The sequence below is a fragment of the Onychostruthus taczanowskii genome, unplaced genomic scaffold, assembly GCF_017590055.1.
Source record: "Onychostruthus taczanowskii isolate IOZ18803 unplaced genomic scaffold, ASM1759005v1 scaffold85, whole genome shotgun sequence".
NCBI lineage: Eukaryota > Metazoa > Chordata > Aves > Passeriformes > Passeridae > Onychostruthus > Onychostruthus taczanowskii.
This window is the reverse complement of record NW_024506443.1, coordinates 271,686-278,063: the sequence shown is the minus strand read 5'-3', so window position 1 is coordinate 278,063 and position 6,378 is coordinate 271,686.

The following is a 6,378-nucleotide window of genomic DNA, read 5'->3' as shown; positions in this document are numbered from 1 at the left end:
AAAATAATTCCTTGTTTCACTAAAATAGTCTATATTATATAAAAATAAAGAGACATATTTTATTATTATAGTTACAAATTTTTAAACCACTATGACATACAAGTTCCAGGCATCTTGTTTACTATTTCTCCAGTGACTCTCAGGAAGTGCTGTCAGATCTGTCAACAATGTTCACTCAGTAGAGCAGGAAGGTATAAATATACACATATGTTCCTGTACACTTCAACTCTCCATTCGCTGATTGTAAGCATTATTTTTAAAAAGAAGTGTGATTTCCCAAGACTGATAAGGAGTTCCATTTGGAACAGACTCCAAACAGTCTAAGGAGGTGAAAATAAAGGGTTTGTATGATTACATGCACAGTGAGATATATGAGAGAAACAAGTTCATCAATGTTTTGCTGAAAGAAAAACACTTTGAGCAATTACTTTCATCCATGTAAGCCAGACTGCAGCCCATAGAGAAGACTGAAAAAAATAATAATGTTATCTATAGTCATAGATTGTTGCACAGGTAGCCATCAAAATAAAACCACCATGTCTTGTCACTGCAAGGGTAAAAGTGTGGATGAGAATGAAACAAAAATCCTATCCTGAAAAAACACCAGAAGAGCTGAGTACTTTAGGCAAGGTGAGCATAGGTCTAGTATATGAATCATTCTTCCCAAAACTTGCAATGTAGAGCAACAGAAGAAACTAAAAAGCAGCAAATAAATTACCAGTTTTTCCATTTGCTTCTGTGACTTTACTACTTTTTTGCAGTGGATGTGCATAAAGACTTTTAGTAGTCTGCCTAGATTTCTACAAAGAAATATGGGAGAAGGCAAAAAGGGGAGAAATAGGTGGGCGTAAAGCAACCACAGGTTAGGTAGAGCCATAATCCACTTGAGACATATTTTGCAAACCTTATTCACATTGAACATTTACACTAATAAAAGTTGGCCAAATTTGGCCCAGAAAAATATTAACTGTGTGGTTGATCCTATCCCATTAATTTATAGACACAGTTGGATCCTGATGTTTCATTAGTTTTATGTATTTGCAAATCCAGCGGGCACAAAATAAATGCTTTATGGAGGATTTTTGGGTAATTTTTACTAAGTCCATGCTCTCATTTCTGGAGATCATGTTCTCTGATAATTCCTTAAATTAATGCTTGCCAAGGAAATTAAAAACAAACAAAGGAGTGTTTACTAAAAGATCAGAAGATAAGTTTAGGAAGCAAGGAAGGCAGTAGAGATAACAAGCATAGTATTCATGAGTGCAAGCTACTCACTGATAATTTTAAAACAGCTAAACTTCTACACTGTTTTTTTTAAAGTCCTTTCAGGGAAAGACAAAAATTTTCTGAGAATTAGTAATTAATGAACAGAACGTCAATATAACTGTTGATAAGAGTAGATAAGAAAGTATCAGGAAAGTTCTTGCACATATAAGTCTACAGGTCAGTATGATAGGCATGCCATTACATTAAGGGGACTAGGTAACGACTTGCTGAACCAGTTGTAAGTGATTCTTGCAATCATATTGCAGTCTTGATGAACCTACAAGAAAATAAAAAAGGATTTTAGTAAACCAAGAGCAATAGCAGTGCAATCTCTAATTAGACTTCAATTCAGTATCCTAGAAGAAATAGTGGTCCCACTCTATAAAATTTAAATCTCAGTTAGAGAGAAACTTAAATTTAGAGTCAAAAATAAGGTAATGAGACGGTGGGAAAAAAACCCTTCTTTTGATTCCAGTAAACTTGCTATCAACCTGCCTTGCAAACTCACTGATATTTTAGAATAGATGGAGAGGGAGAGAGATTTCCAAGAGATTTCTTGCTCAGTTGTTTAATGACTCTCAAAATAAAAAGGAAAATTGCAGAAATCTGTCAAGTCTCTAGTTATCCTCTGACAGGTGCAGTACAAGCAGAGAAAAAATGTGACGTTCCTCTCCACATCAGGGGACAGGGGTGGAGTTGAATGATCTTGAAGGTCCCTTCCAAGCCAAACCATTCTATGATTCTAAGATTACTAAGATTAATAGTCAAACCATCAGTCAGTGATACAAACAGTATAAGCATTTTAAAGCTGATTCATAATGGAGATTGTTATAGGAGCTGGAGTTACTGATTTCTTCTATATTAAATTATTGATTGTCTTTTTCTGAGGAAATTTAACAGAAATTACTTGATTACGGTTGAATTTCTACAGGCCTCAGGTTCATCATAATTCACAAGACTTAGATTTGCCATTCCAGAAAAGCAAACATAGCAAAAGTTAGGAGAAATAATGACATAATTAGCTATGTGCTTGTCACCCATCTGAGAGACAGACAAAATGCCTCAAACTGATGCTGAGGTGTTTCTGACTCTTGTGCTGTGCCTCTGACAATGAAGGCTCTTCTGCTGAACTTCATTTTAATGCATTTCACGGGAAAGGAATATTTTTTTATTAACAAAAACACTAGAACAAAAATTTTGTTTAGGACTAGTTGACTGTTTCTTGTTTATTCAGAGAAATTAGGCTGGTAAGTTGGGAAGGAACTTTTCTGTTGGAATAGGAAAAAATTTCTAGGTAATCTTACTTGAAATAGCAGAAAAATAAGGAAAAAACTGAAGCAGTGTTAGAAACAACTGAAATTTAAATTGGAATATGGCTATTTAACAGGAAATCTTAGGAGGACAAAATCGCAGTTTGGGAATCATTGAATGAAACATGTCAGTACAGGACAAGAAAAGGGAATATTGTAGGGGAAAAAAAAAGAAAAAAGAATAGAAAAAAATCCTATAAAATATTCTCTTAATACTATAAAATGTTGTTTCATCTATGGAACAATGACGATTTGATCAGAGTTTTTTACATTTCTTAAGAAATTCATGATTATTTAATAAGTCCATTTTAAACCGTACATTAGAATTTTTTTTCTTCTGTTTTTGCTACAGTGAAACAGAGTGAGAAATCTGCTGCTGCATTTTTACAAGCATTTGTCTGTATCCTCCGAGTATTATTTCCACTGCAGAAGAGTACATAAAGAAATTTCCCTCAGTCTCTCAAATGTCAACCTTATTTCATCCTCTAGACCTCTCAGTACACAAACTAATTGAAAACCATGTTCCAGTTCTTCATCAGAAAAATGGGGATAATGCTTTCCCACTTGAATTACTTGGTTTTAGTGGTTTTTTGATCCCCACCCAATCTTCATTTTTGAGGGGAAAGGATTATCTCTTATCATTACAGATATCTGAACCAAGGAGTTTTATTTTTTCTAACAAGTGTTTACAGCAGGAAAAATATTTTGTTTTGGATAGAGAAAAAGACTTTCACTCACACATCTTTAATTTTCTAAAGCAACAAAAAAAAAATTAATTGAACCAAAATGAAAACTATAAATTTTTTTTTGTTTGGAATATATAAATGAGCCACCAATTTTCCATGGCTGTTTTAAATGAAACATTTTTGAAGTAAATGCATTCAGACCTTATAATATATAGTGTTCAATTAATTCTGTTGTTTAAGTATCTATGATGAAAGTTATCTAGAAAACATAAGTCCCTATAGCTGTTACTTGTTTACATAACATCAGAATACTTTTAAAGGACATAGAAGAACATTTAATATAACTTGCAGTTGTAGTGCTTACTTTTATAAACTTATAAGTGTATGTACATCTTCATAGATACATAGAGTTTTAGTCCTCAATGAGATTTCAAAATACAGCTTAAAGCTAGTGGAATGCACTGAAATAATATTCAGACATTATGGGAAAGGTTGTCCCTAGAAAGTGAAAGGATCATTTTCCCACACTGAGAAAAAGTTCAAGAGTAGCATTTTAATTCCGCTGCGCCCTCTGTGAGTGCTCAAGCTCACAGTACAGTGGGTGTTCACAGTGCAGAAAACAAATCCCCAAACCCCTAGAAACATTAGAGAATATTTTGTTAGAAATAAATGCCAATGCTTTCATTGTACTTTTTCTGGAAAAATAAGCTGGGACTAAAATTGGCAAAGTTGATGTTTGCTGTCTGTTTAGATACCATTTCCTATTGTTATAGACAAAGGCAAAAAAGACACAAATCAAAGGGTAGCAGCCAGACTTAAAAAAAAGAATTAGTTGAATTTACAGGCAGCAAGCACAATAACAATATTGAAAGGTAAAAGGTTCAGCTATGACAACATCATCCTTTGGTTTTAAACAAGTATATACAAGAGGTTTAGTTTTGTGACCTAATTTAAAGTTTGACCGTGAAGCCACAGTAAACTACTTTCTTAAGTGCTTTAGAGGAATAAAAGTATAGAGACATATATAAAAGTGTATACCTGTTTCAATAGATACTAACAAAAAATCTACATGTGATGTTTGTGTTGGAGGTTGTTTTTGTACAAGAAACAGGAAAAGCCAGATTTCTTTAAAAGAGATAGAGCAGAAGCAAACCATATTAGGCTATGCTCAGAATCCCCCAGAAGACCAGTTTTCAAATAATTTACCTTTGAAATCACAGAATTGTTGCTTACTAAATGTTTGTTGATAAGCCAATTACTTTGAAATTAATACATGTGCATGTTTTACAGCCCATATTTACAAACAAAACACCAAATGACCAAACATAAACAACCAGCAATGACCAAACAGATCCTTTATGTGAAATTAAACCATAATCTATGATTGATTGCCGTTAATTTTTAACAGGGAGAGGGTGACTTGGGAGTAGGAGCCATACCTAACATAACTTTTATTGACTATTCAGGGGCTTGGCAGTGATTAATTGCAAGTCAAAAAAAAGAACCCCCCAGCAATCAAATAACTGGCATTGGTCTATTGCTATAATGCTAGAAAATATTAAGTATTACAGAAATTATATGTCTTGAGAACTTCCAAGTAGCTGTAGCTCCTACAAAAACTATTGTGTTTGGAATATTTGCCTGATTGAAAGATTAAAAGTTTATAGAGCAAGAACATACAGAAAAAATTAAAACTTAAAATGCAGCTGTCTAAGAGTCAAAGAAGACAGCCTGCTGTTTGACAGCTTGTAATGCAAAGGAGTGATAAAAGTTCATTGCAATGCAAGCTATGAAAATAAAGGGAAAAAAAAAGAGTTATTTTCAAGTATATTGTAATTTAAGAACTAATTTATAAATTACTCAAAAACTGTGGTTCCCACTAAAATATAAATTCAACATGTTAAAACCAAAAATAACTTTCATTGAAAAACTTTAAGAGGAAAACCACCATGTGAAATATTAATTACAAAACTAAATTTCTCTTTATTCTGATTATCTTCTTTAAGTAAAATTATTGCATATTTTAAAGGTTAAGTTGGCAAAGACTGATTCTGGTTTATGTTAAAACTGATTTTAAAGGAACTCTATTAAGTCCATCAGATTTCTAATGTCAGGCAGTAATTTTTTCTCCTTACAAAAGAATTACTTGGAGGCACCTCACCTTAAAATTTCATAAAAGTGACATGCTAGTATTTTCAGAATGACTATAATAACTAAATAGCTTTAAAATAGTACTTATTTATTAGTAATTAACTACTCTTTACTAATAATGAAATAAAAATGGTTTTAGAATATAAAATGCAGCTGTTATTTTCATTTATTTTATCTAGTAAAATCCAATGGTCTGCACTCCCTCTACTGGCAGTGAAAAAGCAATTCTGCAGAAAAAGAACTGTCAGCTAAATATAACTGAGACACACAAAATAATTAGACGAAGAATTTGCCTTTGCACGAGTATGCCAGATTACATGTACAATACAGAAAAGTTTCTCTAGTTACAGAATAAAAATATTAGCCTGGAGATAAATAAGATTTCTTTCCAAATATTCTCAAGTGAGAATTAAAAGATATTTTCTTAAAACCAGGGAATTTAGAATTTCTTTCAGGTCACCTTGCAACCTTTCTCCCTGTATTCTCAAATATTGCACACATTTTGTGTAATATCTCGTAGTTCCTACCTCTTATAGTTAAATATACAAATCCATGGGGGAGAGACATTTAGGTAATTTTTAACAAAACCTTATATGTAAAAAGATTTATTAAAGGTTGAAAAATATCTTTGGACATAGCTTTTACTCTAAAAACATTACAAACATCCATTAAAATGATCTTTGATGTCCCTGGTTCAGAACTTGATGATTTATGACCCATACCATTTGCTAACTGTACAGTGAGCAAAGAAAGAAATTAAACTAAATTAACCCTGATTACTGGCAGGTCATAGAGGCAAGAAGACAGCAAAGGGAGGAGAAAAAAGTACTACTACATTTTGATTCTCCATTTAATGGACAAATACAGAAAACAAGAATTCTCTGAAAAAATTCAAGTAATCTGAAATCTACTTCTTACTGACTATTTGGAATTTGTATCCTTTAATTTATTAATCTGAAAGTACG